Source organism: Perca fluviatilis, chromosome 23, assembly GCF_010015445.1.
Source record: "Perca fluviatilis chromosome 23, GENO_Pfluv_1.0, whole genome shotgun sequence".
NCBI lineage: Eukaryota > Metazoa > Chordata > Actinopteri > Perciformes > Percidae > Perca > Perca fluviatilis.
In genome coordinates, this window is record NC_053134.1 from 4,199,887 (window position 1) to 4,223,135 (window position 23,249).

Consider the following 23,249-nt stretch of genomic DNA (forward strand, 5'->3'; position numbering starts at 1 on the left):
CCAGTTTTTTTGGGACAGTGTTTTAGATGTTTCAGTCATTTTTTTGAATACACAATCTCAACCCCCACCAGGGGCGGATCTACCGGGGTGGCATAGGGTGGCAAATGACACCCTAAAAGAAAGCCTTGCCACCCCTGCTGCCACCCCAGTTGGCAGCAACGAATTAAAAGTTACGGCCAGTTTGACAATTTACAAGCGTGAATGTCCAAAGTCTGACTGCAGTCAGTCAAAAACTGTTTGCTTCCCCTCTCACACATCTGCCACCCATCACCTGTGTCTTCCCTTAATGCCTGTCCTGTGATAATGCCCCTTACTTCTATCATACTTCTATCTCCTAGTAAGTGAGATCACATTGTATGGTCGCTTATTCCTAATATGAACGGTTTCACATGAAACCTCAAATGCAGGACACTGATTGCATGAGATTAAGTTTGTCTGGATGAGTTTGTAAATGGCAGCCGGTGCCCTTTTGTAGTGTGTACATACTATTTCTCATCAAACTGTGATAACTGTGATTAAATTCAGTATATATATACGTCTGCCATATGTTGCCACCCCTCAAAAATTCCTGCCCCCCCTCTCGCCACCCCATAAATATTTTTCTAGATCCGCCCCTGACCCCCACAATGTTGAACCCAAAGTGTGCACTTAACTGATTCTGATTTAGGAAGCCCCCCTCCTTTATTTTGAAAGGAAACTAACCATGCTTCTGGTGTCAATGGATCTAACGCTTTCTAACTTGACTCATTGTATTAACCTCCAGTCATTTGGGGGTTTGGTATTGGGAGGAGGAGGAAGAAAAATCCTCATCCCGATCCTGATTTGTAGCGTCTCGCGCCGTTTGCAGCGGAGCTCCAGAGCTGCTGCAGATCTGCAGATCCGGCTGGATACGGAAAACAGAAAGCAAGACTCCTGCCGGTAAAAACTGGACGTGTGTGTGTGTGTGTGTGTGTACGCGCGCGCGTGTGTTTAGTCATGAATTGGGCTACACCTGAGCCCGGCATGTAGTTAACCGGTTTCCTGGGCGTGGGAAGGACGAAGGAAGCAGCCTGTCTCGTGGGAATACTGTTTGAACTAAAACTTCAGCAGTGACCTCAGCAGCTGCGCAGACGTTTTTCATTTTTTGCTCCAGTTTGTCTCGTTTTTAGACCAGTTTCCTCACACCAGGATGTAAATTTGGGAACTTTTTTTTCGAAGGACCGTTGACGCAGAGGACGAGTTTTATGTTTTTTAACTTTTGATACCTTTTTTGGGGGGGGAATACACAGACGGAAAACACGGCTGTACAGTAAGCGACAAATCAGCGGCTCATCGAGAGGTAAGCAGCAATTTAGTAGGCCTGTTTACTAGCTGTTTTATGCGAAGTTTAACACACAACAAAAAAAACCCAACAGTTTCCTAATTCTTCTCGCTACAGGAAATGCTTTAAGGAGGTTTTAAAGATTTGTTAGACACTCGTGAGTTTTTATCGACGCGTTGTCCCTTCTCCCTTTTAAGTTAAGAAAACGTCACACCAAACTCCGCTCAATTAATTTCAAATTTAAGAATGTATTGCTTGTCGGCAAAAGGGAAACGTGCCATGTGCGTTAAGTTGCGAAGTTTTACAAAAAGCATCAAGGTATATGCTATTCGGCATCGAATATATCCACCAAGCGGTGCGTTATGTAGAGAAAAACTTTTGGCATTGATTTTTAATGCAAGTCGATAACGTAACGAGCTGCAATCAACGCAATGGAGGACAATCGGGCAAAAGTTAGAAGGACATAACTTGTACAGTGATGTTTGGCGTTTTGTGTGTTAGCCGAAATGAAGGCTGTGCTGTGATAGTTCGTTGCAGGAGGTTAATCCTGTTTTGGAGATACTTGTCCTTGCTAATGGGTTAGGTCGTATTTCATTCCCAGATTTTGTAAACTGAATTTGGCGTGGAGGTATGTGCATGGAGCAGACAAGGGAATGTGTTGGGGACTAATCACAGAACATCTGGAGCCTCAGCAAGTGGGCTGATCCTGTTGAGCGGCTCCAGTAATGTATTCCAGACTTCTTCAGGTGTTAACTTCACATACTGGCATTTACAATACCTGCGCAAAACCATTATCTCTTGTATCGATTCTCCTCATTAAATCTATACCAATCCCAAGGAGGATAATTGGAAGTTAGAGAGTGATTTTAAAGCTGCGAGTCAGTTAGATGTCCAGAAACAGATGTTTTTGGATGGCAGTATTGATCAGAAGTGCTTAAACCATTACAACATAATGAGTCTACCCTGTCAAATCCTTTGCCCCCAAAGGTCATTATAACACATTAACTCGCATCTCATGTGTGGAAAAATGAATCTTTGAAAGCACTGTGCCATTTGCCATCTGCCTCCAAGCATTGCTGTACATGATGGGGAGGTAATTGCCCATGGTGTCAGTTAATGGATTAGAGTAGCCTCCACATTGCACCTTGAAGCCATAAAACCATTATAGCTCCAGCAGCACTGCTCTGTTTAGACTCAGTTTTTTTTTGATGTTATGGCTAATATGACACACCGATCAGCCGAGCATGCAGTTCCAAGGCTGTTGGAACAGTTCATTGTCAAGTTTAATTTACTGCAGTCACCGGTGGGAAGTTTAGGTGGGAGTACATGTTGCCCTCTTTTCAATTTCAAGTGTACTTTATGCATACATGGCATAAAGACAGACTCTCTGGTTAGATGTCTGTCAAAAGTAACTGGGAAACACAAAAGTGTCAGTGTGAGTGATGAGTAGGGTTGGGTATCGTTTGGATTTTTATGATTCCGATGCCGAACCAGTACTTTTAAAACTATTCCGATTCCTAAACCGATTCTTGAAAAATTACCTCAAAGAAAGGCTCCTTTATAGTATGTCGCAGCATGTTTCAATAAATTCGACGTGCTTCCCTTTGCACGTAATCGTTTTTGAAACATTTGTTGCATTTTGCGATGTCGGAATCCTTGGCTGTGAAATAGCGCTTGGCTTTAGGCATTTTAAATGCACTAAAAGCTAGCTAGCTAACGACTGACTAGCAGAGCAAGTGTAATATGTTTACCAGCGATCACGTGCAGTGAATGGTTAACATGCTTTTACGTCCGTTTTGGTGAGCCCAGAGGGGAAAATGTGGCATTTTATAAGTAGCCTACATTTAGGTAGCTAGCTAACGGCAAGACTACAGAGACAGTGTGATATTTTTACGTCCGTTTCGGAGCAACAGAGGGAAAATATTTCAGTCGACACATTAAGTGGAACCGAAATTTGCGTTCTAATCCGGTCCGATTCCTACCGGTTCCATAGTGGAACCGGATTTCGGTACCCAACCCTAGTGATGAGAATTAGTCCTAACACTCATTGCTGTGGCTTGTTCATAGAGATGGCCCAGCAACATTTCTTTTTTGCTTCCCGATACCGATTCAGATACCTGAACTTGCGTAGAGGCCGATAGCGAGTACCGATCCACTACCAGTGTGTCATATATTTTATTATGTTTTAACATGTTGTTTTAACTATCCCTGTATGGATGTGATATGATGTATAACACCTGTATACTACTATCCCTGTATGGATGTGATATGATGTATAACAGCTGTATACTACTATCCCTGTATGGATGTGATATGATGTATAACAGCTGTATACTACTATCTCTGTATGGATGTGATATGATGTATAACAGCTGTATACTACTATCCCTGTATGGATGTGATATGATGTATAACAGCTGTATACTACTATCCCTGTATGGATGTGATATGATGTTTAACAGCTGTATACTATCCCTGTATGGATGTGATATGATGTATAACAGCTGTATACTACTATCCCTGTATGGATGTGATATGATGTATAACAGCTGTATACTACTATCCCTGTATGGATGTGATATGATTTCTATCTCTGTTGTCTGTCTGGCTCAGGTTAAACTCTTTGTGAAACATAAACAAATACAAACGAATGCCCCAGAACTTTCTTTTATTCTCCAGTTTGACAGTCAGTTATAACGGAAAAAGACCAGAAATAAACTACTTGAACATAGATTTTCTTTAGGGCTTTATTACGTGGTATCAGATTGGTGCATAAACTCCAGTACTTACCGATACCAGCGTCTTAGGCAGTATCGGAGCCGATGCCGATAACCTCTCTACTTCTTCAATTAATGTTTTCAAAGAAATAGCACTTCTGTTGTGTTCTCAAAGCAATCAGTAGTGTGTTTCTTTTGAATAAGCTCTTCAGCAAATCCTTTTTTCATGTTTTGCTTGAATCCGGTCTATTTGCAGGGGAAAGCTTGGCCTCATGCCTCCACACACTCTTTTATGAACTGACTGTCTAAAGTTAGTTAGTAAGTGAGCTTTATGTTCAGTAGCCTCGGGGACAAAGCTTACAGTTTTTTACATTATCCTTTGACATGAAAGTCAAAATTAGTTACATTGGTTGCTTGCTGGGCACATCCAACAAGACGGCTGACTTGCAACTTAATAATTCACAAAGAAGGAACTACAAGGAAGGAATATCAAAGGGCAGTGGCCTCTCTTTATTCATATATTAGTATTAAGGTCATGATCTAAGGTAAGGTCAGCACGTTAACAAGGTATTTTTGACTTGGTACAGCTGGACAGGTTTTGCATTTGGTAGCAGAGCTCTTGATAATATATTCACTTTATCTTCGCTTCTCTGTTTGTTTTCAAGTGGACTTTACTCTGATCTGAAGGCTGAGTCAGACCAGATTTGTCCGGATCAAATGTGCTCGTGTTGTAATCACGCCAGAAGTTAAAACAGGAGTGTCCCATCATCGAGGGCCAGACATGTATATGTGTTTATTTCTTTTACTTCATCGAAAATGTAAAATATGCCAAGACTGTCGGAAAAAGGGACCAGGAAAATGTCAAAAATGGCACCAAATCTCCAAAACATTAAAAAGGTGTAGAGAAAAAAAAAAGCCCCTAAATGTCGGAAATAGGGTCAAAAATAAAAAAAAGTGCCCAAAATGTAAGAAAAAGTGACCAAAACATCAAAAATGGCGCCACATTTTTTTTTTTTACAAAATCCCCAAAACATTAAAAAGGCGTAGAAAATGCTGAAAAAGCCCTTTACATTTCAGAAAGAAGTGCCAAGAAAATCAGAAAAAGCGGCAAAAACTAGGCGGGCCAAAGTTTATTGTGAACCTAAATGTATGTGCAGTGTTTAACACGTGTGATTTAAAGGAATAGTTTGACATCTTGGCTAGTCTGTACACTTTGTTGCTGAGAGTTGAGGAGAATTGCGATACCACCATAGACTGTTTAAAACTATACCACTCTCAAGTCTGTACAGTCAAATTTGAAGCTATACTGCCAGCTGCTTGGTAGCTTAGCATAAAGACTGGAAACGGCTAACCTGGCTCTCATCTAAAGGTCACTAGTTAACACATTACATTTTGTTTATTTACTCCCAAGGTACAAAAGGAGACGTTTGTTAGCTTAAGAGGTCAGTAAGTTGTCTCCTAACGTGACACACACGTACAGGAAGTTACTCTGAGTTGGGGCGTCTCAGTTCTAAACAGTCTCTGGTCTAATTTTCACATGTTTCTCAGTCTGTGAGCTAAACTCGAGCGTTGCAGCGAGACTGTCAGAGACCTGTTGGACTGGAATACGGGCGGCTGGTTTAGTAACTCACATGGCTGTTTGTCTTCACACAGGAAGTTGTTATGATGTCGTTGACATAAGGAGGCCGGAAAGTAAAGAATGAAATGAAGAAGCGTGCGAATCGGCGCCATTCTTCACATTTCTGTTGTCCAAATGAATGATTCTGAGCAATTTGGCGTTCATGGCCTTTTTATTTTTTATAGGACAGTTTAGACATGAGAGGGGAGAGGGAGAGAGAGAGAGGGGGAATGACATGCAGCAAAGGACTGCAGATCGGAGTCCAACCCGATCCCGCTGCATCGAGGAGTAAACCTCCACATGTGGGTGCCTGCTCCACCAGTTGAGCTATCCAGCCCCCCCCCCCCAATCACCCCCGCTTCATCATCATCACCCACCCAGACAAAAATCTAGAAAAGATGACAGTCACTACTAGGGCTGGGCGATATGGAGAAAATCAAATATCACAATATTTTTGACCAAATACCTCTATCGATTCCCGCAACGATATTGTAGTGTTGATTATCGGTGCTTTCACAAAATATTTACACAATGAGATTTTTGATAAATAATCATCAGTAATGTGGCTATAATGACTAAGTGGGTAAAGGTGAATAATAGAACAGTTACAGTCTGGTAAGTTCAGAAAAGGACATCACTTCACTGTAATGCAGCCTTTAAAACCAGGAAAAGACACTTATGTCATATTACGATATCCAAAATCTGAGACGATATCTAGTCTCATATCATGATAGACCATAGATTGGCTTTATGGTCAAAGATAGTTTTTGTATAATTAACTTCAGTCTCTGCCAGAGACGCCTGCTTTTAAAAGTAATGTAAAAGTAATGAGTAACGTAAAAAGTTACCTTCCATAGGGGGTAACTAAGTAAAGTAATGGATTACTTTTTTTTAAAGAAGTAACGAGTAACAAGCAAACACTACTTTTTAAAAACACTGGTCACTACAACATCCCAGACCATTCAACAAAATAGTAACGCAGTACACAATAAGACAAAAACCGAATAAACACATGTAGAAATGACACCATAAGCCCGTCATACAGCACAAAGCTTCCTAGGAGCCCTCCAGGAAGCTCATTTTTATTTTTTTTTATTGAAGTTATTGCTCAACACACAAAGAGTCGGGTCTGCAATGCATAACAGTGCAATCAGTGGTCCAAGAATTATTCAGCCCCTTTACTGGCTGTAACAGGGCTCCAGACTAACTTTTTTCACTAGGAGCACTGTGGTCCCCAACTGAAAATTTTAGGGGCACAACCAGAAAATTTAGGGGCACACACCGTAAATCAACATGCTAACCAAATACTCACATTTCTACAAATTTCCAATTTATTACTTATAAATACTTTGATAATAGATGCAGAAATTACAATGTGCTGTTTCAAATTCAGTGTCACTTTTGAAGATGCAACATAGAAGGTAAACTGACAGCCCCATCGCTGTCATGACAGTAAAAAAAAAATATTGTTTATTATTGTATTTGTATATTTATTTATATTAGTTTTATTTTCATCATGACCGTTTTTAATTGCTCTTTAATGTTTCATGTAAAGCACTTTGAATTGCCTTGTTGCTGAAAGCTGCTGTAGAAATAAAGTTGCCTTGCCTTACAACCCCAGCCTGTCAGTCAGTCACCAGGGCATAGAAACCACCGTTGTGCCTGGCTGCTCGTCTCCGAGGAATTGTAACGTCAACAGCACCGCGACCGCTTTCGGCTCGCCATTAATATCATATCGTAGTAAACGCTGTCTGCGTGAAGTTATGAAAAACTGTCACCAGACTTGAAACCACTTTATCGGCATTTCCGCGACTCACCGTAACTTCAACAAAACTGCAGAGCCGACGTAGTTTGCCCCGTCTGGAGCTCTGCGAGTGTGTGTCAGAGCTCTGCTCTCTGTCAATTTTCAGAGAGGACAGATAAGCTTGCACTTACGCGCTCTCAGGTACCGAAATTTTAACGTGTAAAAAAAAAAAGGGGGCAAATTTACTGGTCACACATGTGTGACTGGATGTAAAATTCAGTCGCACACTCTCAAATTTTGGTTGCAAAATGCGACCATTTGGTCGCATTTCTGGAGCCTTGCTGTAAGCAAAAGTGGTAATGCCACAATGTAAAAATACTCTCTTGCAAGTAAAAGTCCTGCATTCAAAATTCTGAGTAAATGTACAAGTATACTTGTACATTTACTCATCCTATAGGATCAACAATAACAATAATAAACAAAACGCAATGTACTTAAAGTATCGAAAGTACTCATTATGCAAGTCGACCCCATAGCATAAATTGCAAATAGAATACAAGTACCTCAACATTGTTAAGTACAGAAGTTACATAAATGTACTTCCCAGCACTGATGGGAACCCAATTCACTGATTTGAACATCAGTTTGTGTATTTTCTGGGTCAGTGGAGATTCCCAACCCCTACTATTAACGTGCGAACCAATCGATATGCATGGGAAGGTTAAAGTTCAACAGCCTCTTGTTATGGCTTCGTTACATACTGTAGCATTAGCAGTTTCCAATCTATGATCACAGGCTGTGAAATTGAAAACACGATGTTGGCGATAAGACTGTCTAACAGATGGACGTCAGGCTCTCACTGCTGACCGTCTGCTGGCTGTTGGATTAGATTTTACTGCAGCATGTGTTCAGCCACATTGTTTGATTTGGCAGCTAAAAAAAAAAACCTGGTTGTTGGAGCTCCTAGAATCCAATACAGATAGTGTTTTTGTTTTTCTTTCTCTCTTTTAATGCATTTTATAGGCATTTCTATAAAGCAGTCCAAAGTCTATAATCGTGTTCTGTCTCTATTGGAGCCAGGTGGTATGTTTTTGGTCCAAATCTACCGCAGCTCCCGAGTTGAAACGCCAAAATATATATCTTCACTCTGTTGGGGAAAGCATTTCTTAACCTCCAAAGACTGAAATTAAATTTTAACTTTGCAGAGAGAACAAGGGAAGCTTGAGAGAGAGGGGGGGGGGGGGGAACCTTCAAGCCACTACGAGGAACTTTGATTTTGTGTTGACTTTGGCGGCCCCTGTGGACACAAGTGGTAGTGTTCCCCTAAAGATCTTGACCGGGCTAGCGCAGTGAAAGAAGTGAAAGAACGACGCAACCTATCTTTAATACTACTTTTTAACCCTTGTGTTGTCTTTCCGTCCTCCATGAACTTGTTCTCCTTTTCGGTTCAAATTGAAAATGAACTTTTTTTTTGACGCTATTTTCAACACTTTTTTTAATTCATGGTCAATAAACCTCATTTAAATGACATTATACCTCATCTTTGAGATGAAACAAAGTAGATCTTATGAAATTATTTGACTAATAGTTAAGATCGGAAGATGTTGACTGAATCAATGCTGTGAAATTGAGTAAAACAACCAAAATTGATGCTATTTTCAACGCTTTTTTAAATTCATGATCAATAAACCTCATTTAAATGACATTATACCTCATCTTTGAGATGAAACAAAGCAGATCTTATGAAATTATTTGACTAATAGTTAAGATCGGAAGATGTTGACTGAATCAATGCTGTGAAATTGAGTAAAACAACCAAAATTGACGCTATTTTCAACGCTTTTTTTAATTCATGGTCAATAAACCTCATTTAAATGACATTATACCTCATCTTTGAGTTGAAACAAAGTAGATTATGAAATAATTTGACGAATAGTTAAGATCGGAAGATGTTGACTGAATCAATGCTGTGAAATTGAGTAAAACAACCAAAATTGACGGTTATTTTCAACGCTTTTTTAAAATCATGGTCAATAAACCTCATTTAAATACATAACCTCATCTTTGAGTTGAAACAAAGTGATCTTATGAAATAATTGACAATAGTTAAATCGGAAGATGTTGATGAATCAATGCTGTGAAATTGAGTAAAACAACCAAAATTGACGCTATTTTCAACGCTTTTTTAAATTCATGGTCAATAAACCTCATTTAAATGACATTATACCTCATCTTTGAGTTGAAATAAAGTAGATCTTATGAAATAATTTGACTAATAGTTAAGATCGGAAGATGTTGACTGAATCAATGCTGTGAAATTGAGTAAAACAACCAAAATTGACGCTATTTTCAACGCTTTTTTTAAATTCATGGTCAATAAACCTCATTTAAATGACATTATACCTCATCTTTGAGTTGAAACAAAGTAGATCTTATGAAATAATTTGACGAATAGTTAAGATCGGAAGATGTTGACTGAATCAATGCTGTGAAATTGAGTAAAACAACCAAAATTGACGCTATTTCCAACGCTTTTTTAAATTCATGGTCAATAAACCTCATTTAAATGACATTATACCTCATCTTTGAGTTGAAATAAAGTAGATCTTATGAAATAATTTGACTAATAGTTAAGATCGGAAGATGTTGACTGAATCAATGCTGTGAAATTGAGTAAAACAACCAAAATTGACGCTATTTTCAACGCTTTTTTTAAATTCATGGTCAATAAACCTCATTTAAATGACATTATACCTCATCTTTGAGATGAAACAAAGCAGATCTTATGAAATAATTTGACGAATAGTTAAGATCGGAAGATGTTGACTGAATCAATGCTGTGAAATTGAGTAAAACAACCAAAATTGACGCTATTTCCAACGCTTTTTTAAATTCATGGTCAATAAACCTCATTTAAATGACATTATACCTCATCTTTGAGTTGAAATAAAGTAGATCTTATGAAATAATTTGACTAATAGTTAAGATCGGAAGATGTTGACTGAATCAATGCTGTGAAATTGAGTAAAACAACCAAAATTCAATGAAAACAATCATTGACTTTACCTGCGAAGAATGTTTTAATGGCTTCCTTACAAAAGGAATACAAACTGTTGAAAACGGGTTAAATTTGTCCCGTCGAGGAAAACAGGAGGGTTAAACACAGCAGTTTGCAGGATGCACAGCGATGACGTAGTGTATGTTTTTGTGGCTATTTAAGAATGAGTTTAAAAGCTCTGTGTAGCGGCTGTGAGAAGTTTGGTCTGTTGCTCCATGTTGTAGTGATTTAACACAGGAAGAGGCCGCTGGAGCGCAGAGGTCAGAGAGCAAGACCATCACTCACTTTCAGCTCGTTTGTGTTTATTTTCTTTTGTTATCATCCTTTGCAGCAGATGTGATTTTTATTTATTTTTTTTTTTTCTCTTCTTCTTCCCGCTTCAACTTATTTGCTAGTGGTGTTAACGGACCACAGTTGATCCGTGCTCCGTACGGATTTGGAATGCATGTGAACCTCAGATCAATTGCAAAGTTTAACCATAGAAATCAGAATCTGTTTTATTGGCCAAGTATACGTACATACACAAGACATTTGACTTTGGTAGGTGTTAACTCTCTATACATTCAACAAATACTAATATAGACACATACTGTACAATAAAGACAGCAATATACATATAGGCACATATCAACATAATATACAAATAAGACATAATATCAAGACAAGTACACATGGAGTGGGATGTAGAGTGCAAAAAGTAGCAGTGCGAGATGCATATTGGAATGATGAGGATGTAATGTGTAGAGAAGTGGGTGAGTGGCCAAAGTGGGGATGACCCCCCCCCCCTTATCCGCAGTTCAGTAGAGTGATGGCAGTGGGAAAGAAGCTTGGTGTGAAATACCTTTTTACTGTCGCTGTTGCTTAACGTAAACTGATAAATCTCTCTCACTCACCGGTGCCTAAACGATCGTTACCGGAATAGCAACACAGATTTCGGTGCCTTGTATCGGTGCCACTTGAATGCAGGGCTCCAGACTAACTTTTTTCACTAGGAGCACAGTGGCCCCCTACTGAAAATTTTAGGGGTGCAACCAGAAAATTTAGGGGCACACGCCGTAAATCAACATGCTAACCAAATATTCACATTTCTACTAATTTCTACTGTATTACTCATAAAGACTTTGATAATAGATGCAGAAATTACAATGTGCTGTTTCAAATTCAGTGTCACTTTTGAAGATGCAACATAGAAGGCACCATCGCTGTCATGACCGTAAACAAAATATTTAAAAAAATATACCAACTCTGGTCTACAACTACAATGAATTCACCTTTAAATGAAACATGTATTGTTTAGGCTACTACCCTTAGGGTTGGGTACCTTTCACATCTGAACCAATATTGGTACAGATACCTGAAATTATAACGGTATATTTTTTCGGTACTTTCCCTCTGTAATTACAAAACAATTATTTCAGTTGTAAAAATAATTCCAAACCTATTTATCCTATGTAGTTAGAACATTGTTATTTTATTAGAATATGTTACACTCTAAAGAAATTAAACAAAAATAAAAATAAAACCCCTCCCTCTCTCCTCCCAAACCCATCCCTACAACCTATTAAATTGAATAATTATTCATTTCTTACTCACTGTAACTTGTTTAGCCTGTCGTATTTTCATCATGACCCTTTTCAATTGCTCTTTAATGTTTCATGTAAAGCACTTTGAATTGCCTTGTTGCTGAAAGGTGCTGTAGAAATAAAGTTACCTTGCCTTACAGCCTCAGCCTGTCAGTCAGTCCCGAGGGCGCAGTTGCACACTGTTGAGCCTGCTGCTTGTCTCAGAGGAAGTGTAACGTCAACAGCACCGTGACTGTTTTTAATATCATATCGCAGCAAACGCTGTCTGTGTGAAGTTTTTAAAAACCGTAACCATACTTGAAACCACTTTATCGGCATCACTCACTGTGACTTCAACAAAACAGCCGACGTAGTTTGCGCCGATCGCAACTCTGCGAGTGTGTGTGTTTGTGTCGGAGCACCGCTCTCTGTCAATTTTCAGAGAGGACAGATAAGCTTGCGCTTACGCGCTCTCAGGTACCTACATTTCGACATTTAACGTGTAAAAACCGGGGGCAAATTTGCTGGTCGCAGATGTGCGACTGGATGTAAAATTCAGTCGCACACTCTCAAATTTTGGTCGCAAAATGCGACCATTTGGTCGCAGTCTGGAGCCCTGGAATGTCTGCGCTGCTCTCTGATGCAACGAAACGGACGTTAGAGGCAACAAAAGCATCGCTGCATGTCACCCAGGGCTGGACGATTAATCGAGAAATGTATCGACATCGAAATACCGAAGCTGTTATCGACGTATTTTTCCCATGACGATAATTCCGATAACTTATTCCTGTTGATAGGCCTGCTTTCTCTTTTAAAAACATTCTAACGCGTGTGTGGTCACGTGACTACACACGGGCCCGTCAGCCGCAAGGAAAGCACAATGTTTTAAAAAAACAAAACAATATTCCAATCCCAAAAATTTAAAATCGAATACCTGCCCATCTGAGGAATAATCCAGTATTCAGATCCAGTCCTAGATGCTAAAAATATAGGCATGGGCCGGTTACCGTTAAGTCAAGGTTTCAAAACCACTAACAATTTTTTTTTTTTACCCATAAATTTACAATAATAATACAATTTTTAAAGCTGTAATTTCAATACCGCAATACTGTAAAACTGATATTTGTTCTGAAGGTTACCATACCGCCAGAATCGTATAGCGGCCCATGCCTACTGCTGTTCTCTAAATGTTCTTCAGCCTTAGCCTAGAAATCTAGACGCACCCTAACGGCAGCAAATGTAATGTGAAAGACAACCGTTTATCCCGGCCCTCGGATTGAGTTCCCAGACCCAACATCTGGATGTGGGTCTGGCTTGTCAGGCTACTTCAGCCTGGTAACCAAGCCCCAGACTTTATTTAAAACACACTACTGTTATCATGTCTTAAAGTGATCATCCACCGCATCCTTCATCTCCTCTCTCTTGATTCTGATGATCCCTTTTTTGACATGTGCTCATTGCCGGGGTGTTTCTCTCTCACTTCCTTCATGTTTATAATGAGGATGCTCGGCCATGCAGACTGTCGCTCATAAACAGAACAGGGAAACGGAGCTGCTTCTGCTCTCCTCTCTGCCTCTTTTCATCATCTGAGTGCTTTTCGCTGCTTTCAGAAACCTCAAAACATCACTTTTCTGTGACTCATTCACTGTGCGTAGGTGTTCACAGCAGCAAATGTAGACGCTTTCATGGATGTCGTTACTGTACAGTGTTACACTTGCAAAACACACGTTTGTTTAGGTGAAAAAAAGGTTGACTGGCAGCATGTACATGTGTATATCTTTGTCAAATAATTAGGGGTGTCACGTTTTCCATTTTATATCGAAAAACCGTTTAAAATGAGCTTTCGTCTTTGGCTATATATACTGAATGCATTCAGGTGCACCTCGTTAAACTAATGGTACATTCAATTGCACTTTGTTCATTTACTGTTGCAAAGTATGCTTCTGCCATCTCCTGGCTCGTACTGTGGCGTTGTTGTCCCTGTTTAAGTCAAAAATTTAATCAAATAGCTGATTTGGAGAATCGTGTCACCCCTACAAATAATGATTCCTTAATTTCATTAAATATTTAATAGAGATGCACTGATTACAACTTTCTAGGCCAATTCCAGTTTTCTTTGAGTTAGGCCAGCCGATACTGATTTTAGCCGATTCCGATTTCATTTTTTCTAACCATTTTACAGCACACCCAAATATTTATTTTCTATCTTTTCTTTAATAGAACATTTTGCACAGATCATAGAACATGTTTTGAACAGGTAATGGATCACTATAAAATATAACTATAAATGACTCCTGTGGGACATTCACACACATCTAAAGTGCAACGTTAGAACCATTTCCTTCTTTTCACGTCCAATATCACACTAAAAATGTGATTTTGGTTTTTGGTGTGGTCCCTCCACGCCCTACTTTCTCCTTGCAGGTGTTGCATATTGCTAACTTGTTATCTTCTGACCACACGCTGAAGAATCCCCAAACAGCTGACATGTTGCAGGTTAATTCACCAGGTTCCCTACATGTGCGAGAATAGCGCCGACACGCACTTCACACCGCGAGCGGCTACGCGCCACACACGGCGGAGAAGTTGAGAGAAAGGAAAAAGAGACCGTGTGCTGTGGCGTCCGTGTGTGCGTGTGTCCTTGAGAACTGTGACCCCACAGTCACATTAGCTACAAGAGACAGAGACAAAGCGACAGGCTACCATTCATTTTCAGTGGGAGTGGCCGTTTGCCAGCGACGAGCTCGCCGCTGCCACGAGCAAGGCAGGGCCAAAATAGACAAGAAGTCTATTTTATGCAAATGCTGAGCGATGCGACAAAGCGACAGCCAATCGGAGTGAAGGGCCAGCGTGACGTAGGTCAGTGGCTCGAGTCGAAGAAAATAATTCAAGGTGGCGGAAAACGCTTCAGGACATCGTTATTTCTGTACATATCTGATATGTTTTGCATTTTATCTCATATATTTTGTTACTTTTATCGAGAAATAAATACTTTAAAATCCAAAACCATCGTTCTTGTGACTTAACAATACCTCTGAAGTAACTTTTAAGACGTGCTTGAAGGTAGCACCGGAGAAATTCTGTTGACTGTTGCCAAGCAACCAGGAGTAGGCTATAGGCACGCACCAGGAGCGCCCACAAGCGAGTGCATGTCGCTCTCTTTTGTAGCTCATGTGACTGTGGGGTAACTCGTATAACTTCTGTTGTCAGTTAACTGTAGTGTTGACCGGCACGAAATCGGCACACGTCAGACTGACCAGCCGGTCACCGGTCAGTGCCGAGCATGTGAAAACCGGCCAGTTCCGGTCACCGGCCGCTCTATCCGTGCATCTCTAATATTAATTTCATGTCCTCTTATAGTTTTATATTTACGTTCACTTAGCTTTTAAATCGTCCTCAAAAACTTGAGTCTGCATGTGAAAAAACAGCCTACGGTTTAAACTGTCCTGATAACATAAAAAAAAGCTGTTTTACGTGTCTGGTCTCGCCGTGTGTGTCTGCAGCAGCTGACTGAGGCGGGTGTGTGTATGCAGACGAGCTTTGCTGCGTCGTGTTTGTCCAGCTGTTGATGTGTTGCTCTCATTAAGCTGCTGCTGGCTGGGAGACTCAGAAGTGAAGAGCTGTCTGACTGATTACTGACCTGTGCTCCTTTCTGCTTGTTCTTTGTGGATGCAGCTTTGCAAATGTTGTCCTCTGTGGAGAAAGCTCTCCATAATGAACTTCCAGTGTAAGCGTTGTCTGCTGTTCTGATGAACCATTCGTACTCAAAGCTACGAAAAGTAAAGCACTGTAATTCGTATGTATTACACATGTTTATTACTGTATGCACAGCATTGACTGCTGTTTTTATAAGAGTGCTAAGATCTACGTAAATAGGAGGTCGGGGTGGATGTTTGGGTCATAAAGCGCAGGGCTTTCAAGCCGGGGAGCAGAATTCTTGTCCCGGAAGAAGTTAACACAAGACTTTCACCCAGGAAATGGGTGTTCATGTCCCCGAAGTACTAGTTAATGGGGCCGTTGTTTTAACCAAAGCCACAATTAACTAGTCGTTTTTGTGCCTAAACTTGGGCCTAACTGTCGTCCCCTCATGACAACTTAAAGTGCTCATATTATGCTTTTTGGCTTTTCCCTTTCCTTTATCGTGTTGTTAATCTTTTTTGTGAAGGTTGTAGGTTTGCAAAGTGAAAAAGCCCAAAGTCCCCCCCCAAAGGGACTTAGCATCTCCAACAGAAAACACTGTTCACCAACTGCTCCAAACAGCTCTATTGTAGTCCAGCCTTTACTTCAGAGACAAACATGGTCACTTTGTAACACACGTTATAATGCTCGTAGTCCTTACCTAGGTACTGTCAGGGCACACCCTCATACTCTGCTTCTGACTGGCTAGTAGTCCTTACCTAGGTACTGTCAGGGCACGCCCTCATACTCTGCTTCTGACTGGCTAGTAGTCCTTACCTAGGTACTGAGCATGTGCGACTCCCAACAAAGATGGAACAGAAGTGAGATGCCTCACTCTGTAGCTAAAACAGAGAGCAATGTGCAGTACAACAAATATGGTGTTTTTTGAAAATTAAACCATTTAAACCTATTCTGGTACAACATCTAAATATAATTATGAACCTGAAATTGAGCATAACATGAGCACTTTAATGCCTCAACACAGGACATGGTCAACTCAGAATTAATAATTTCAACAGTTTTGGTTCCATTCCTCTGAAACCGCTGGAAGTTTTTTTTAATGTAAAACATCTGATTTTCTGAAGTCTCGGTAACTAGTTACATTCAGATTGAAGTACTTTTGCGTAGGAAACAATTGTATTGCCATTTCCCCCATGGTATCAAAACCAGTGCTATTGGTTGCCTCCAGGACAACGTTCCCATGTTGTACCGCTAATGGACTGAGTTTGGGTCACAATCGGCAGTGATGGCATGTTTTTCGAGGTTCAGTTCACAATGAAAGGCGTCCTGTTGCCGGTCTCCAGTGTTGGTGCTCGTTCCCTTTCCGGGATTGCTCCGGTGCCACCAGAAATTCCACTGGATGTCCCTCTTTTTTCGGCCGGATGTCCGCCCCCTTCTTCTTTCTTTGTGTTGGCGTTCTAACCTCCGGCTGATTTGTGAGGACTATGGTTAACTGCTCCTCAGATCTCTGCAGGGTAAATCCAGACAGCTAGCTAGACTATCTGTCCAATCTGAGCTTCTGCTGCACGACTAAAACAACTTTTGAACACGTTTAGTACACGTTCCACCAAACCAAGTTCCTTCCAGAGACTATTTTGCAGAGGCACCGTGGCTCTGTCCGGCGCTAAGTGCCGCCCAAAACCATTGTGATTGGTTTAAAGAAATGCCAATAAACCAGAGCACGTTTTTCTCCCATGCTGTGTGGACTATAGCCAGACCTTCCTCCGCAGCGCTGTGGGGGAAGGTCTGGCAATGCGGGACCATGAGTTGGCTGCATACAGCATTTCATTTACAAGCTGACCTCCAATCAGGGAAGTCTTTATTTCTTTCAATTGTGCATGAAAGCATCATTCCTGCATTTTTAAGTCGGTCTAATCTTTCAAATGCTTTTCCAAGGAGACTTTAAAAAGAGAGAAATAACAAAAAAATGTTTATTCCCATCCATCATAATTACTAAGGTCACTAGGGGACGCTGTTCCTTTTGAACGTATGTCGTTTTGGGACATTTTACTGAAACATTTTCTTCGGGAGGACAGTTTCCTCAAGAAACATGCTCGTTGTGAAGACGCTAAAGACATTTCATGGTGATGACAATGAAATGAGGCTTGTTATCAGAAGATCAGTAAGCCATCACCATATCGTTGAATATTTTGTAGAGAGAGTCTGATGTATAATGAGAAACCTCCTATCTCAAAGGCAATTTCTTGTGCAGCTGAAATGTAAATGGATGTTTTTTGTTTTTTTTTACCAAGATGAGCTTTTCGTGCAAAACAAAAACATTTTGCAAATTGTTCCAAGATGTCGTTTCTCCATTCTGTCTTCCACGACATTACAAGCCCGGGCGGGGAGGCATCCCATCAACTCGGATCACATTGTCTCGTTGATGGAACAATTTGTAAGTCAGTTTTGGCAGCGTCGCGCCTTCCCAAAACTCCCAAGAGTGCAGTGTCTGCCTCTGAACCATCAGGTCAGTCATTTATTTTACCCCAGATGCTCTTTAACCTCATCACCGTGCCCGCGGATACATATACACACTCCATCCCTGTACCCCAGTCTCCCACACCGGTTTATAATGATGGATATTTCTCCGCTGAATGAAGAGTGGGAGGCGTGGAGGGCCATTAAGCAACCTGGGTGTCGCCGGCTTCCTCCGTCTCTCTCAGTCTCTCTCTGTTAATTCAGGGTCACGTCAGTCAGTCGTGTTTCGGAGATGCGAGGCGCCGCTCTCCTTAAAGACAGACTAATCATCACATGAATGATAGGCTGCCGCTTCGCTTGGCAAAGAATAGAAAACATGAAAAGAGACGCAAAGACAAAAAGCGACCGGGGGAGGAGAGCTACAGCGGCCCGCCGTCTAGTGATTCTAGCATGGGTCTTCTACTTCCATTTAATTTCATACAATGCCTTTAATTACTCGCTTAAGTCTATTGTGTGCACTTATTACCGGAGAGACAGAAGGTTCATCATACAAGGGGGATGGATGCACTTCAGAGGTTTTCTTTCAGTGGAGTGTTTCTTCTTTGAGCAAGAGCTGAAGGTTTCTGATCTTAAAGGACCAGATCGGTTTCGCGTGTTTAAGCCAAGTAACCTTCCGTTTCTGTTCTAGTCATTTCTTGATTTTACGCCTATTAAAACTAGAGCTGCAAAGACTAATCGATTAGTTGTCATCCGTTTATATTAACGGTCAACTATTTTTGATAAGCGATTAATCAGTTTGAGTCATTTTTTTCCAGCTTGTTAAATGTGAATATGTTCCAGTTTCTTCTCTCCTCTGTGACCGTAAACTGAAGATCTTTGAGTTGGTGACAAAACGAGACATTTGAGGACGTCATCTCGGGCTTTTTGGGAAACGCTAAACATTCTTCACCACTAACTAATCGATTAATCGAGAAAATAATCGACAGATTAATCGACAATGAAAATAACTGTTAGTTACAGCCCTCTGAAAACTCTAATTTAAGTGACTTTAATGACCACCGGTGTGTTTTCATAATGGTGCGTTAACCGTGTGAAGCACGTGCCTGCGAGTTTGATAGTGTACTGAGATGGACTGGAACCAATGGGAATGGGGAACCATTTGCAGGAATTGGGGAATTTGGGTTGTCGGCACTGTAAGTTGTAAGCACAGTCTGGATTTACCGGGCTGATTTAAGGGCCACGAAACATGTTTACATTTAAAACGTCCCATTTCCGAGGTTATCCATCTCAAAACAATTGTAATTGCAATCGGTAAGCCACAACAAAGTCCCCTGCGTGTAATATAACCAGAAGCTACCCAAAAGCCCTCAACCCCCCCCCCCGCAGCTCCACCATCAGCCAACAGCCAAAGGAAGGAAACGCCTCGTGTAAAATCATTATAAGCCGGCTGCGAGTTGCTGCTGCTCATGTTGATGTTGCATCACTGCAGGCTTTGTTTTGCATCCAAAAGAAGCTCGGATAAAAGAACTATAATAAGATTAAGATTGAATTTATCATTGACTGAGGCACATGTTCATCCTCGAGTACTGAAGCTGCTGCTGCTGCTGCTGCTGCTGCTGCTTGGTTTTTGGAGTAGAGTCTAAATAGAGTCGAGCAGTTGGACGAATATAAAACAATTCTTTTTGTTTTTGATTTATCCATTAGTCAAATAATCATTCCCTTGTTCCAGATGCTGAAATGTAACGATTTGCTCCTTTCCTCGCTTTTAAATCATTTCAAATTGAATATCTTTTGGTGTTTGGACTGTTAAGGATCTGCACACCGGGAGACGTTTCTTTTTTTCAAAAGGTTGTCTTTGCCATGGGTACGTTCACACAGAACGGCAATATTACCTGACAATATTACGTAGCTTTCGCACCGCAGATTAAGGTGTCAGCCAATCCTGGCGCCTCTCAAGACTCAAGATTGCAAACTTGCAAAGTCTTTTTTGCTGACTGCTGTTTTCACAGTTTTCGAACGGTGCTTAATGCCGTTTGTCATGACTTTTGGACACCACTTCGTATGCCAGTAACACAACTATGGAACATATTGGATGCAGATATGCATTTTTGTTTCTCATGCTTTTGTTTCTCATGCAAATGAATCTAGATTTGGATCATTATCAGCAAGCGCGTGTGCTAGGGCTGGGCGATATGGAGAAAATTAATATATAATAATTATATATATATATATATATATATACCCCGCAACGATGTAGTGTTGACTATTGGTGCTTTCACAAAATATATATACAATGAGATTTTTGATAAATAATCATCAGTAATGTGGATATAATGACTAAGTGGGTAAAGGTGAATAATAGAACAGTTACAACAGTCTGGGAAGTTCAGAAAATGACATCACTTCACTGTAATGCAGCCTTTAAAACCAGGAAAAGACACACATGCCATATTACGATATTCCAATATCCAAAATTGAAGACGATATCTAGTCACATATCACGCTGTCGATATAATATCGATATATTGCCCAGCTCTAGCGTGTGGCAAGTTATTTATTCCCCTACTCAGCTTCTCGGAGGCTAAAAATTGAGTTTCAGATAGTCGTCTACAGAACCTTTTTATAGAACAAGTGTTGAAACTAGGGACGTCCTGATGACAAATATCTCAGCTGATATTGGCTTTTTTTTTTACTGATCGTGGCTCGGCGGTCACCTCGATCACCTTCCTCCGAGCATTCGCGTCAGCTGAGCACAATTTGCGGCAGAACCTAAACTCGGGAGGAACTTGGCGTTGCTCGTTAACGTGTCCAAAATGTCAGCAGGTGTGGAAAGTATTTTAAACAAGAACGTCAAAACATTCCAACATCCACTTGGAGTATCTGCAATACGATAAAAACTTCTATCATCTAGTAGTAGGGTGTGAATCTTCACCGGTCTCACGATTCGATTATCCTGTCAACTATCCGATTCGATATCCCATCACCACCTCAATATTATTATATAATAATTATAATTCCTAAAAGGAAGTTTGTCTCACCACCCTAGGTTTCTTCCTAAAAGGAGTTTTCCTCGCCACGGTCGCACTAAAATGCTTACTCCTGGTGGAATCACTAATTGTTGGGTCTTTTGTAAATTATAGATTATTATAGATTATAAATTATAGAGTGTGGTCTATCTGTAAAGTGTCCTGAGATAACTCTCTTTATGATTTGATACTATAAATAAAATTGAATTGGAAAATTATATATTGCTCTACATGGTTTTCATCAACAAATTGAGGGTCAGATGTATTTGAACTGTCCTTTTTATTGTATCTGCTCTTAAGAAAAGACAAGAGACCAGTAGTTATCAGTAGGCAATAATCGATTCTGGTGTGTCACTGCATCCATGCAGAATCGTCCACATCTGCATATCGATGCAATGATTAAGTTCAACACCCCTATCATCATCTAGGCAAATACAAGTATCGGACCGGTGCTCGGTATTGGGAGATATTCAATATTTAAAAAAAATCAAATGAGGATCTGGGGCCAGTAAAGCTGGTCGGGACATCCCTGGTTGAAACTGTCGATGTAAATTCACATCGCTGCCGGTGTGAATAGTTTAGAAATAATTGCGTGTCGTTTAGCCGTCACTCCCCCGGCGTGCAAAGGCCTGCAACAAGACCTCCGAAGAGGTTATTTTACTCTCAACACTTTCTAGACTAAATATGACTAGATAATGACAATCATTTGTTGCAGTAGTGGTTGATAAAACCTTCAGTCACGGTATATTTAATTTTATTGTAATGTATAATATTTCTGGGCAGTATTTTTCCGCCTTTTATTTTTTTTGTGATGGTGGAGAAAGTGAGAGAGAAGGGATGACATGTAACATAATCAGCGTCTTCTTCCACTTTTGTCTGCTCCCAAAAATAAGCCGCGTGGTGTCAAATCTCTGACGGCAGACCAACGTCTAACGGGTTGTACAGGTTTGGAGACGCCGTTAGGTTCAGGGCATCTTGGTGCACATTTACACGGGATAGCGTCAGCTGCGTGTGTGTGTGTGTGTTTGGCCATTAGCAACGGACCGTTAAGTGTAAGTGTAAGTGTGTGTGTGTGTGTGTGTGTGTGTGTGTGTGTGTGTGTGTGTGTGTGTGTGTGTGTGTGTGTGTGTGTGTGTGTGTGTGTGTGTGTGTGTGTGTAATCTGTGTTCTAGTGAACGTCCAAAGGTTGTGTTTGCAGTAGAAACGGGGGGGTGTGTCCTTGAGTCCTTGACTACTCTGTTTGTTTAGATAGGTGAAGCAGATAAAGGTCTGAAGCTACCTGACATCCAACACTTTACTTTCTCTTTGAGCCACGGTGTGTTTTATTTATAATAAGTTATTATAAGTTAAAAATGTTTCTCATATCCTCTTGATGTGGATGTCATTAAACTTCACCCATTAAAATATGTCCGTAGTCTATTTGGGCCTTCATTAGGCATGAAAGGGAGGGGGAATGACATGCAGCAAAGGGCCGCAGGTCGGAATTGAACCCGCGGCCCCTGCGGCAAGGACGGAGCCTCTGTACGTGGGTTGTACGCTCTACCAGATGAGCTACCCAGACGCCCCATCGCCAGCTATTTTGATAATCGATTAATCAGTTTGAGTTAAAAAAAATGTCAAAACTTCCCTAAATTCCAGCTACAAGTCTCTCTGTGCACCTCGGAAGTTGGCAACGTTTTGCTGGAAACCTCCACTCTGCTTCTACGTCTGACACGGACACTCACAGTGAGAAAGAAATCCTGAAACAAGAGGAACTTCACTGGGAAAAAGACAAATAAGGCCCTATTTTAACGATCTAAGGTCACGGTGTGAAGCGCCTGGCGCAGGTGCATTTAGGGCGTGTCCAGAGCCACTTCTGCTGGTTTGACAGCGGAAAAAAGGGTCCGTGCGCCGGGCGCCTGGTCCTAAAGGGTTGTCCTTAGTGTCTTCATTAATCAGAGGTGTGTTTTGGGCTTAACATGCAATACACCAATCAGAGATCATCTCCCATTCCCTTTAAAAGCCAGGCGCGTTTGGACCTTGGAGCATTGCTGTTATGATGGAGGATTTGCACCGTGATATATTTATTTGTATTCTTTTTTGTGTGTGTGTGTGTAACAAGCATAGTGTGTGCGCGCTGTGCACAAGC

At 40.8% G+C, this 23,249-nt stretch overlaps 1 protein-coding gene across 5 annotated transcripts in view; it reads left to right on the forward strand.

Annotated features, from left to right (window-relative positions):
• Positions 1–785: 785 nt before the first annotated feature.
• The window catches only part of LOC120553538 (plexin-B2-like), a 247,366-nt gene continuing 224,902 nt past the window's right edge, over positions 786–23,249 (forward strand). For 4 of the 5 annotated variants that reach the window (XM_039792061.1, XM_039792060.1, XM_039792065.1 and 1 more), the window contains exon 1: positions 932–1,318. The gene's annotated coding sequence lies outside the window, so the exon portion shown is untranslated. The other variant, XM_039792062.1, reaches the window with a different exon arrangement.